The sequence below is a fragment of the Thalassophryne amazonica genome, chromosome 5 (genome assembly GCF_902500255.1).
Source record: "Thalassophryne amazonica chromosome 5, fThaAma1.1, whole genome shotgun sequence".
Classification (NCBI taxonomy): domain Eukaryota; kingdom Metazoa; phylum Chordata; class Actinopteri; order Batrachoidiformes; family Batrachoididae; genus Thalassophryne; species Thalassophryne amazonica.
In genome coordinates, this window is record NC_047107.1 from 86,288,399 (window position 1) to 86,301,683 (window position 13,285).

Consider the following 13,285-nt stretch of genomic DNA (forward strand, 5'->3'; position numbering starts at 1 on the left):
AAAGACAGCACAATATGCAAACACTGTAAAAGGTTTTGGCCCAAACTTGGTGAGCCTGGAGTCTGATCAGTTAACATTTCGGTTGGGGGGGGGGGGGGGGGGGGGGGGGTGTTTAGAGTTTTGTCAGGATCTTCACTAGCATTGAAACTACTATTTTAACTGGGAACACCAAGTTTTACAAGGTCTACCAGTTTCTCGCTGGTGGAGTCCCAGAGCACCCCTGAAGGAATTTTGAGGCTGAATTGTATTCCAGGTTTCCAGTCTGGTAATAAAGAGCTCAGTTTCTTAACTCGTTCTGACAACCCACCAATTACTTAACTGATGCTCCTCCTCCAATCTTTTGGCATCTTCTTTATTATGTCCACCAAGGACATAATAAAATCATCAGCATTTATTTATTTGTCTGTCTGTTAGCAGCATTATGTCAAAACCACTGCACAGATTTTGAAGAAACTTTCACCACAGATAGATATTAGGCCATAGAAGACTCCATTAAATTTTGGAGGTGATCTGAATCCGGATTCTGGATCAGTATTTCAGGTACAGTCCGGGTCACGATGTGAATCACATATCTTTTATTTTGAGTCCTCCTCAACTCTTGGCAGACGTTAGACATCTCAGATTGCTCTTGTTTTAATTTTGAACATATTTTACACCGAATGCCCTTCCTGAAGCAACTCAAGATGTCCATGGAGAATGGGGCCTGGCTGATCTTGAACTGGGAGCCTCCTCTGTTGGAAACAAGGGAACTAACCAGTTGTGCTACCTTGCTTCCTTTTAACTGATGCTCCAAAGGAAAATTTCAGTTTTCTGAACTTGGTGAGACTGAACTATCATTACTTACCATTTCAATGGGGCGCAGGGGGTAGGGGCGGAGTGGGGGTGTTTGTTGCTCATTCAGATCTGTTTAAATTTATTTAATTTATATAGCGACAAATCACAACAAAGCTGCCTGAAGGGGCTTAACACGAGTAAGGTCTAACCTTACCAACCCCCTGAGCAAGCACACAGGCAACAGTGGTAAGGAAAAACTCCTTCTGAGGAAGAAACCTCAAGCAGACCAGAGTCAAAGGGGTGACCCTCTGCTTGGGTCATGCTACTGACACAAATTACAAAACAATTCACAAAATGAACATATAGGAGATGTTGCCGGTGCACAGGACAGGAGGGCCTCAGTAAACAGACACCACACCCATCCCTGGATGGAGCCGCACCGCAAACAGAGAGAAAAAAGAAACAGAATCAGGCATCAGAAAGACAACAAATACAGTATAATTTGTCAGCATTAAGCAACAAGAAGAACAAAAGAAATACTAAGGTGATTGCTGGCCACTAACCATAAGCTTCGCTAAAAGACCCAGAATTTAGATAAATTTGAGGCCGCAGCACGCTCTGTTTACTAATATAATGAATTTAAAAGGTTAGAAAGTATAGTAACATGCTAAGCTATACTATGCCAGTATGCTAGCCATACGTAAGGAAAATAAGTGCATCTTAAGTCTGGACTTGAAAGTCTCTACAGAATCTGACTGTTTTATTGATGCAGGGAAATCATCCCACAGAACAGGGGCACGATAAGAGAAAGTACCTGTGACCCACAGACTTCTTATTCACCCTAGAGACACAAAGTAGTCCTGCACTCTGAGAACACAAAGCCTAGGCTGGTACAAAGGGTTTAATTAGGTCAGCTAAGTAGGGAGGTCCTAGTCTGTGAACAATTTTATAAACTAGTAACAGAATCTTAAAATCTGATCTCACAGGGACAGGAAGCCAGTGAAGAGATGCCAAAATAAGTGTAATGTGGTAAAACTTTCTGCTTCGTGTCAAAGGTCTGGCATCAGTATTTTGAACCAATATGAGACCTCTAATGCTGGACTGCGGTAACCAGAAAATAGAACATTGCAGTAGTCCAATCTAGAAGAGACAAACGCACGAATCAGGGTCTCAGCATCAGCCATAGACAGGATGGGACGAATCTTCGCTATATTTCGCAGGTGGAAGAAAGCAGTCCTTGTAATATCTCTAATGTGGAGGTCAAAGGACAATGTAGGATCAAAAATTACCCCAAGGTTTCTCACTGTGATGGTTCCTCACTTTGTCAGTGTGATGTACGACACACGAGCCTAGGCTAAGCGTTAGCTGGTCAGATTGATGCTGATGTCTCACTGGACCAAGAACCATCATTTCAATCTTATCAGAGTTTAAATGTAGGAAGTTGCTAGACATCCAGCTTCTCACTGATGCAAGGCAATCTTCTAAGGATTTTATGCGGATGAGATTACCAGCAGTTATCGGCATGTATAACTGAGTGTCATCAGCATAGCAGTGAAAGATAATCCCAAAATGCCACAATACGTGCCCAAGGGGTGCTATATACAGGGAGAAAAGCAGGGAGCCTAAGACGGACCCCTGTGGAACCCCAATACTTACTGCATGCTGATTTGTATCCTGGTCAGAGGTTACAAAAAACTTAACCTAAAAACAACAACCCCAAAACTATGGGGGAATCCATGAAAATATGTGTTAAATTCACATTATCCACAAAACTGTCTGTCACAGTGTTGCCACAGTTACTTTGAAAAAGTAATCCAATTACTGATTACTGATTACTCCTTGAAAAAGTAACTTAGTTACTTTACTGATTACTCAGGTTGTAAAAGTAACTAAGTTAGATTACTAGTTACTTTTTTAGTTACTTTTTCCAGCTGTCGACAACAACCCTCTGCCACCTCAACATGACAATGATACCTGTTTTGCCAAAATTCACTTTATAGTCACCCTTTCTTTGACTTCAATGAAAATAAATACTTGTTTTATAAAAAGTAAAATAAAGACCTCTTTCTGTGACCTCATATTAACTGTTGACAGCACTGTAACAGTAAAACTTGCAATTTCGAACCAACATTTTTTATAAAATGTAACTATTAAATTCTAACATTTTTCTAACATTTAAATTCTCTCTAAACATTTACTTGTCGAAATTATTATTATTTTAAGCAATATTAGTAGTTGTAGTAAAAAACGGCTTCAAAACTGGACCTTTAATCTAGGGTGTTGTGAGGGGGGCACATCCTTGCCCCACACCCCCATCCATCTGGATTCGCCCCTGCTTTGGCGTTTGAGCACAAGAATGGATTAGATTTATTTATGCAGAAAACATGACCAGATTTACAGGTAAGAAAGTTTTATTGCGTTTTCACATCATGTGGTCCTCAGAAAGAGAGTTTAGGTGCATTTGAGTGGAAAATAGTGTTAGTTGTTGACACGTCGCGGAGGATCAGCTGTTTTAACGTGCAGATACGGAGCGGCTCAGCTCAGAATTCTAAATAAAGGAGGAAAAAAGTATAAAAATGTCTTTGTAAAGCTCAGTGCAGGTGTGCTGATCACCGTGCTTTAAGAGGAGACGACGAGTCGAGCAGCTGCAAAAAAACGCGGATGAAAAGCTCACAGCTCACTTAAAGTGGACAGTTCAGTCGAACCCCGACCTCCTGCCCACGGACCAAGTTTAATGCTGCTATCGACCCACAATGAAAAATAATAGTAACGCACAGTGACATGGAGAAGTAATTTTAATCTGATTACTGATTTGGAAAGATTAACGCGTTAGATTACTCGTTACTAAAAAAAGTGGTCAGATTAGAGTAACGCCGGCATCACTGGTCACAAATTTAGATTTGTACTAGTTGCAATGACAGAGCCCTAAATAATCCCTTGACATTATTGCAGTTTTTAAGTGGCCATTTGGATGTTTCCCATGCACTCAAAAGAGTCGGGTCAAAAGGCTATGTAGTATTAGCATGCTGTGGGTGCAGTGCACCATGTTACCACCCACCCCACTGGTCTGGGTTCCTTCCAGTAGAGCAGTTACCGGGGAAACCGGCGGTAGTGTTCCTTCTCCTCAGAAATCTAGTGAGCTAATCAAACCTTCCAGCACACACAAGGATTTTATTTCTCTTGCTTTGCGCTTTAGGACAGCTCCAAAAGAAGTTCCTCTTCCACACAAAGAATAAAAGGAAGTCATTCACAAAGCTGTTCTGGCACTTTGCGAATCTTCCTTCCAGCTCCCTTACTCAGCGAGATTTCATTCCTTCTCCTCCATCACCCTCTCATTGTAGTTACTTTTTTTTTGCTGTTGTTCAGCATCTACAGACATTTTCACATTTCCTCTTTTGCCATTCATATCTCACCTTCACTTATAATAACTGTCAGCTTCATTGTGTTGTTGTCATCAGTGCTTGCTAAGTGATAAAATATAACGCAGTGCTAAAACACCCTTGGCCATGTGAGGATTGTCTTCTTTATAATTTGCAGTTGTTTAATTGGTATCCCAATGTAATATATATACAGTGAGGAAAATAAGTATTTGAACACCCTGCAGTTTTGCAAGTTCTCCCACTTAGAAATCATGGAGGGGTCTGAAATTTTCATCTTAGGTGCATGTCCACTGTGAGAGACATAATCTAAAAAAAAAAAAATCTGGAAATCATAATATATGATTTTTTTAATAATTTATTTGTATGTTACTGCTGCAAATAAGTATTGGACCCCCTACCACCAGCAAGAATTCTGGCTCACGACCTGTTAATTTTTCTTTAAGAAGCCCTCTTATTCTGCACTCTTTACCTGTATCAGTTGCACCTGTTTGAACTTGTTACCTGTATAAAAGACACCTGTTCACACACTCAATCAATCACACTCCAACCTGTCCACATAGCCAAGCCAAAGAGCTGTCTAAGGACACCAGGGACAAAACTGTAGACCTGCACAAGGCTGGGATGGACTACAGCGACAACAGGCAAGCAGCTTGGTAGAAGACAACACTGTTATGATTATTTATTACAAAGTGGAATAAACACAAGATGACTGTCAATCTCCCTTAGTCTGGGATTCCATGCAAGATCTCACTTGTGGGGTAAGGCTGATTCTGAGAAAGCTCAGAACTACACAGGAGGACCTGGTCAATGACCTGAAGAAAGCTGGGACCACAGTCACAAAGATTACATTAGTAACACATGATGCTGTCATGGTTTAAAATCCTGCAGGGCAGCAAGGTCCCCCTGCTCAAGCCAGCACATGTCCAGGGCGTTTGACTTGCTGATTCATGACTTGAGAGTGACTTGATGGTGACTTTGTCCCACCTCTGGTCATCCCTGCCCCTCAAAAAAAAGAAGAAGAAGAAAAAAGGAACACAATGAAACAAAATGTGACATTTTAATCTTGTAAAATACCTCTTAAAATAGGTCAAGGTTAGCCATCTTTGAGCTTGCTCAAGATCTGTGTCCCAAGAATGTTCCCTGTCAATTTGAAGACTCGGGCATTATAGCACTGGACTTATGCTGGGCACAGGCGGATGGACTGCAATCTTTCCCAATAGCTGATGGCCAATTTATGGCCTTGGGTAATAAAAACGGTGATGTTTCCAACAGTGCAGAATTCAACAGTACGCTTCCAAATTTAAGACAACAACTAGGAAAACACTTGCATCAATTCAACAGCAGATAGTTGCATCAAAAAATATCTTGCAAATGGAAAAAGTTGCAAACACAGCACAAAAACAAATATAACCTATAGCACATGTAACTATTCAATTTGGTAACATGTCTACTGCAAATTCAAACAATGTACGCAAAAATACAAATGCATTGCAAATGTCTGCAACATAAAGGAAGTACTACCAACACAAAAACAGGTTTCTGCAGAGGACTTGGTGGAAAAAGTGGTTAGTGTGCTTGGTTTCAGTGCGGAAGGTTCACAGTTCAAACCTCACGCCTGCCAGATTTCACCATGTAATTTGGAGTTGTGTCAGGATCAGCATCTGTTGTAAAACTTGTGCCAAATCAACATGCAGATCCACCTTGTGTCTGCTGTGGTGACCCCGAGTGAAAACAAGCATTTACTTCTACTTTTATTGAGAAATCATTCACTGTGTTCTGTTATCTTAAGCAAGTTTATTTATTTATTCATTTATGATTGGACTGTTAAGCAAGCTGTATTTTCACATTTTACTGTTTTGTTTGCAATGCACTGAACAGTCCATCAGATTATTTGCAATGCATCTGTATTTGCATGTGCTGTGCAAAGTTGCAGCAGACACATTATCACATTAAATTAATGCATGTTCTGTAGGCAGCCCTGCAACAGACTGGCGTCCTGTCCAGGGTATACCCTGCCTTGTGCCCTATGACTGCTGGGATAGCACCCCCCACAAGCTTTGATTGTGTTATGCAGGTTTAGAAAATGATTGAATGCATGTATGTTCTGTAGGCAATATTTGTTTTTGTTCTGTGATTGCAACTATTTTCTCAACTGAGACGTATCTTGGCACAGCTACCTACAACAGAGATTATTTTAGGTATTTGTTAGAGGTGGAATGATTCCCATAACAAGAACCCATTCTACTGCAGTGCCCCAGTGGGGCCAATTTGCCACTTTGCAGAAAGGAACACACAACTCAGTGCAAGTGTTCATTCCAACCCGATGCATGTTATGCTTGCTTTGATATCTTACTTTTCTTTTGTCATCAGTCATCAGTCAACTTGTTTGAGCAACTCCAGCAACCATGTTCTTTCAGAAACTGCCTGGTACTTAATACCCCCGTCACACTTGAGGCCAAATGAGGCCGACTGGTTTCCGAATGAATGTTCGGCCCACGTTCTGGAAGCATTGAGGTGCATTCGAGGACATCGGACGGCATTCTGAGAGCAGTCAAAACAGTTGGGCAGATTCCCGTGGCCGTCCAAATATTTTGCACATGTGCAAAACAGTCGAAGTGGAAAAATATGGAACGGTGGTCATAGTACAGTCTGACTGCCACCTGACTGCAATCTAAATATACGTACGGCATGAAAACAGCATTGGAAGCATTCTGATAGACTTAAAGGGGCAGTTTGAAATGATCTGCCATTTTTGATCCTGGCTGAATGTCCCGACTGTGCCTGAACGCACCACGAGTGCACCTTGAGTGCTGATGGATTAATTTTCCTCGACCCACAATCGGAGCTCACTTGTACAACAATGTAAAGTGCATTCGTCATATTCTGACTGCATTCTGACAGCTGCCTAGGTTATCCTAATGTGTTACACCTACATTTGTACCCTATTTGGGGGCTTATGTCTGCCGCAGTTCTTATTCCCTCCCAGATCTGGCACAAATTCTGGCTTTTTTGACATTCCGCCTGGGTCGGCTTGACTCTTGCTCTGTGTGACAGGACCCTCATGGCTGCAAGTGCAGTTGTCATTGTCCTCATACTCAGTAGCCCATCTGCCCATTAACATGTCTACCAGACTAGCAGCGGTGGGCACAGATAACCAAAAAAATTAACTTCGATAACAGATAATCAGATAACTGAAAAGTTATCTTTGATAAAGTTAAAACGAGAAACCACCCAAAAAAGTATCGGAAGTTACAGATAACTGATAAATTCCAGTATTGTCTCCGGTACACTTGCAACTACTAACAAATTGATTTTGAGTTTAACACCACGATCGCTTCTGAAACCATCAAAGGCGACCACAGACCCAAACAATGAGTCAGTGCTTCTGTCTTTGAGTGTCCTGCCCCCTGCTGGAAGCTCCAGTTTACTACATGGCTTCCAGCACAAACGCAGCCGAGAGGAGCTACAAAGCTCAACTCTCTACTCAGTCACAATGCTGCCATCAGGCCGAGGTCTTGGAAAATAAAGCAATGCTGACTTATGGTTTGGTGTAAATAAAATGAATACTGATAGAATAACTCCATTAATGTCAATTCTGTCAGTTGTGCAAAGTTAAGATATAGCATATATCTTTTAATGTTGAATAATACACTAATTCTGAAGTTTTGTAACAAACACAGACAGATGGCATTCTGGGTAAAATGTGCCTCCGCTAACACTGATTGGTTATGTAAACCAACACGTTAATGTGAGGTGTGTCAAGTGTTGGTGTTTACAGATAAATATGCTTTTATAAAATATGCCAAAAAAGGCATTTTCAAAAAAAAAAAAAAAAAAAAGCCAAGTTGTAATTAGACAACCATCTGATATAACCGGTGTAAAAATAAATAGATCACTGCCATGATCTACTGGTGCCAGTGCAAGTTTTGGCTCTTTTTCAGTTGATTTTTCATTGGTGCAAGAATTTTTTGGATCGCACCAAGTTTCAGGTTAATTGCGCGTCCTGCATCCTTTAGTATACATGGAGTAACGAGCTGCGTTTAACATCTCACGACCACCTCTCGCACTGTGCTTGTGCAAACATCGCAGACCTGTCTTGTAATGTTTTTTTTGTTTGTTTCTTTTTTAAACTTTGATGTCTCCCATCGAGACTTTTTGTAAATTAAGTTTGAAAAAAAGCTTCTGTTTATGTTTTGCTTCTGGGAACACGAGTCCGACGTGTGGTTTTTGAACATACAATGTTAAAAAAAAATGCGCTCTGAACTTTTAGACCGTGCGGTTCTGTGGTACAGTTTGAGCTGGAACCGAGTACAGTGATTGAAAATATCAGCCCGGCTTCAGTTTGAATACTGCCATGAACACTACTCACCAGTAGATGGCAGTAGAGATTTGCCAAAACAGAATTCCAGATAATCTGTGTCTGCTGCTACTCTGCTATGTTTAAGATGCGTGGAATTTAATAAACGCAAACACAATAACGTCTATAAACCCAGAGAATATATTCACAAGAGTTTAGGCACTAGAGTTTAATGCTGTTGTCCGTGGAGTCTGATCAGAGTGTCTCAAATGCATTTTTCATGTCGTGAACATACTGAGATTATCCTACACCCATAATGCACCTGGACACAGCATGTCCACACTAAAACCTTAAAAATTTGCGCATTACTTTAAAACTAAAACATATATCTGATATTTTCACTTTATAAAACTTCAGACATGACGTTAATTTAAATAACTTGTCCGAAATTACTTTGGTTAAAATTTGAACCAAAGGTTAAAAATGTATGCCTCTGGATGACTTGGGTGATATTGCCGTCGTGTCAGTATGGGGTTAAAAGAAATTATTATTATTTTTTTGTGACCAGTTCTCCTTTGCCTGCAGAGGATAGAGCGGTTTCTTCTAGAATCAGCTCTCCTCTTTTTGCAGAGGGTAGAGCTACACATCTACTACAAAACATGTAACAGGTTCAACTGATTTTAAATTTTATAAGACTTTGTAGCTGTTCAGCTTTGTTTACCAAGTTAACGGTTTAAAAATTATCGGACAAAAATTTATCGGAAGATAATTAGTCCGATAATGGTTTTCAAAGTTATCTGAAAAGATAATTCAATAATGAAAACATTATCTTCGATAATTATCGGTTATCGGATTATCGGAACTGTGCCCACCACTGCAGACTAGACATAAAAACATAAGTAAAACTATTTAAGTAGTTACTATAAGTCTGTAAACAGCAGTGAGAAGCTGACTGGCAACACTGCATAACTGTCTTTTTTTTGTGGATAAATGCTGCCAGCAGCTGAACATACTGGCTGTCTGATGTAATGATTTCATGTTGTCACTTATACGTTGGACAAATTCCATCTTCTGTTGATCCAAAAGCCACATTCTGGTGTGGGTGCTGCTGGTTCTGACTTCAGCCATAGGTCAGTGTTCTTCTTTCTCTGTCTCTGTTTGCTTTTTTATTTACTGTATTTGTCTCCTCACATCACTTCACTGTGGTACTTGGGTCTGGTGGTGTGTGTGTGTGTGTGTGCGAATAGATAAATAATCTGAAGGATAGTTTTAAAAAAAATGAGCTTATATCGATTATTGTTGATGTTTCATTTGTTGTTGTGGTTTATTTTCTTTTGTAGCAAGCAAATAGTCCAGAGAACCCCACTGTCATGTCCCTTGTTACTCAATTTAAAAAGTAGAACATTTCAGTTTTTAGCTCATCCAGACCCACCAATGATCTGATGAGCTGATGCCACGGCGAAGTGTCTGTTGTCATTTGGCCACAATTCATAGCAAGTGCTTCTTCTCCTTCAGTTCTTGATGTGTTTTGATTCTGATGGTTTTGTTTGCTTCATCTAAGTAGAGTTCACAATTATTCATTGCAGAAATTTAAAATTTTGACATTTGGGAAAATAGTTGACTTTTGGTGGTGAAAATAGTGAAATTCACACAAAACAGTGCATGTTCCCAAATTGTGTGGTTTCTGGGTGGAAAACATTTCACCAAAATAACACACCATTTAACAAATTTTACACATGGTCATAAAGATTTTGTAATAAAACCTCAACTACCAGCAAAAGGAGAGTTAACACATTGCTGTAAGCATTTTAATTGGTAGCTCAGGTTTCATTCAAATTTATTTATACAGTAGTGGCAATAGTAAAATGTCTCTTAGAAAATTTACAGCTACTGGTAAAGAATTTATTTTCAGTATGTAATCATTTTCTTTAACTGCATAGTGTGGAGAAATAATTCAGAGAACAAACCCGATGAACTCTGCATCACTGATGCTCTGGCTCCTTGAAACAACAGTATTGTGATTTATGAAAAATGTATCAAATGCAAAATTCACAATAAAATAATAATTGACACTGCAAAAACACACTCACTAAGTGGTGAAATAAAAAGCTCATAAAAATAAATAGGGACACTTTACTTGAAGGTATTGTCATAATAGTGACATGACACTGTCATAACAAGTTGACATGCTGCCATACAACCGAAGACCAAAAAGGCCAAAGACAACTTCTGGTCATGTCAGTTTGATTAATGCCAAATTTCAACGTCTCATTACAACAACTGAATGACACTTAATGACAGCACTCATAAACGTTTATGACATTGACATAATGTTTATGACACATTCATACTTACTTACTTACATTCATGACTGTGTCATGTAAAAGTTCTGACAGTGTTGTGTCACTATTATGATGATACCTTCAAGTAAAGTGTTACCAATAAATGTTATCCAGGGATTTTTACTGAATTCACATGAGCTGTCAAAATGCCAAGTGCTGTGGAACAAAGGACTAATGAATGCAGTTGTGTTTCAATAGAGATCATTGTCTTTTGTTTTGAGGGGTTCAGCTGCTTCCTGATTGGACTGTGTGCAGTGTTTGGCTCCACGATACCCAACCTGCTCCAAAAGACAAAGGTTCACAATGATCGCCTATAACCTATCAGTAAAGGCACAGTTTGATGTTTGCAGTCAAACTTGGGCTTTTTGTGATTTTCTCTGCAAAGAAATAACAAATTCAGGTTGTCATTGTTATAGTGAACATTATCCACTGAATGGAACTGGGACAGATTTAGTTACATCTAGCAAAAAAATATGTGTGTAGCGTAGATGTCAGAAAGGTGCAGATGCCGTCACAGTGGAGCATTCAGTGGCGGAATCTCAAGCTGTCGCTGCCTGGTTTGATGAAACTTCAAGTAGGCTAAATTGTATGCTTACCCTAGTAATTACTATAACCAGCATGTGACTTATGCAATGACAAACGGGGGCGCTGTCTAACGTTAGCAAGCTGTCAGTTAGCTAGTATTAGGTCAGGGAAATGTTAGCTTGAGCTACCTACTATTAGTTAGTTAAATGGAGAGTTAAAATATTTAGAAACAAGCTTTCATTAGCATAAATCTGTAGACAAATGACTAGGGATGGGTATCGAAAACCAGTTCCTTTTAAGAATCGTTTAGAAATGATTCAATACACCAACGTCAATAGCCTTTTTGCTTAATGATTCCCTTATCTGTCCTTCGGTTCACATTATGCCGGAGCGGCCATTGTGTTTGAGGGTGTTTATCGGGAAAATTATCATTTCTCTACATTGATTTCAGACCCGTTGCTTCTGCGGTGGCTCTGCTTGAAGCTTGAAGCAGCGCTGCCAACCGCTGCTTCACTGGTTCTCTGCTTCGCTACTTTTCAGAAATGGCAGGTCAATTTCTTCATTGTCCCCTCTCAAAGCCATTTAAAGATGTCAATTGTGAGTCACCTTTGTGCGGATTAAAGCCATTAACTGGGACTCTTATTTTGTTGTGGGAAAGAAACGAGAATCATTACCGTTACTGTTTTGTGGGACTAAGTGCACAACTCCAAATGCTGCGCGGCTCTCTGATGCGCATATTTTGGTCAGAATTAATAGCTTCAAAGCGAATCGCCGTTTTAAATCAAATAACACCTCTTTCCAAACATTGTAATACAGACAACAAACTACAACAGACCAAAACTGTTTTTTCCTTCCAAAATGAGATCTCCTCTGTTCCTTATAAATACATTGATATTGACATGCAGCGCAGTCGGCTGCAAGAGCTCAGCTCAGGGTCTATGGAGTTACATTTGTCTCATTAATTCTGAAAGGAAATGCTTTTGACAAAAACTACAGATTTTGTTATTTCTATCTATATCCAGAGATCAAAGATCCAGTGACCAATTTCATATTTATTTACTTTAATACTCATAAATGTTGTTGACACATGTTGCTCCGCTCCGACCCCCCCCCCCCCCCCCCCCCCCCCCCCCCACACACACACACACACATTCACACTGCCTCATTCCGCTACCTGCTACCTTCCGCTATGACCAACATCTCCAAACACTGGTTTTGTTGTGAAAAATAAATCACAAATAGAAAACATCTTCATATAATTGGGTTCCAATCCAACATTTTCCTCCATAAACTTGTATGTTTACAGTATCCAGGAATTCCGATTTGCTGTTAATCTGCCTGGCAACACAGTAGATTAGTGGTTAGCATTGTTGCCTCACAGTGAGAAGGTCGGGATTCGCTTTCTGCAGGGTCCTTTCTGTGTACAGTTTGCATGTTCCCTCCATGTTTGCGTGGGTTCTTTCCAGGTGCTCCGGCTTCCTCCCACTTCCAAAGGCACACAGTTTAGGTGAATTGGTGACTCTAAATTAACCGTAGGTGTTATGTGAAAATATCTCTGTGTCAACCCTGCAATAGACTGGTGTGCTGTCCAGGGTCTAACCCATCTCTTGCCAAATTACTACTTGGATAGGCTAGAGTCCCTTTATACAGAGAGTAATGACAACTGAGAACATGGTGCCATTTTGGGGCCAATTGATCCTTTTATGTTTTTAAGGTTTTTTTTTTTATCAGTTAACCACATATAACAACACATCCAGGTACAGGTGCTTTCAAAAATAAGTATCAAAATATTTAAGCTATCACATTTACATAAATTTACAAGTTATGATGATTTATTTAATTAATTTAAAGCCTGATTTATGCTTCTGCAATGCATGCGCACTGCAAAAACTATAAAATATGGGAGGAAAGAGTGAAAGCAGAAAAGTGTCAAATCATAGCCTTTTGTGTCTGATTTAACAGGTGCA

General features: G+C 39.8%; 1 protein-coding gene across 1 annotated transcript in view; it reads left to right on the plus strand.

The window, feature by feature from the left end:
- The window catches only part of slc4a4a (solute carrier family 4 member 4a), a 229,100-nt gene that overhangs the window by 27,201 nt on the left and 188,614 nt on the right, over positions 1–13,285 (plus strand).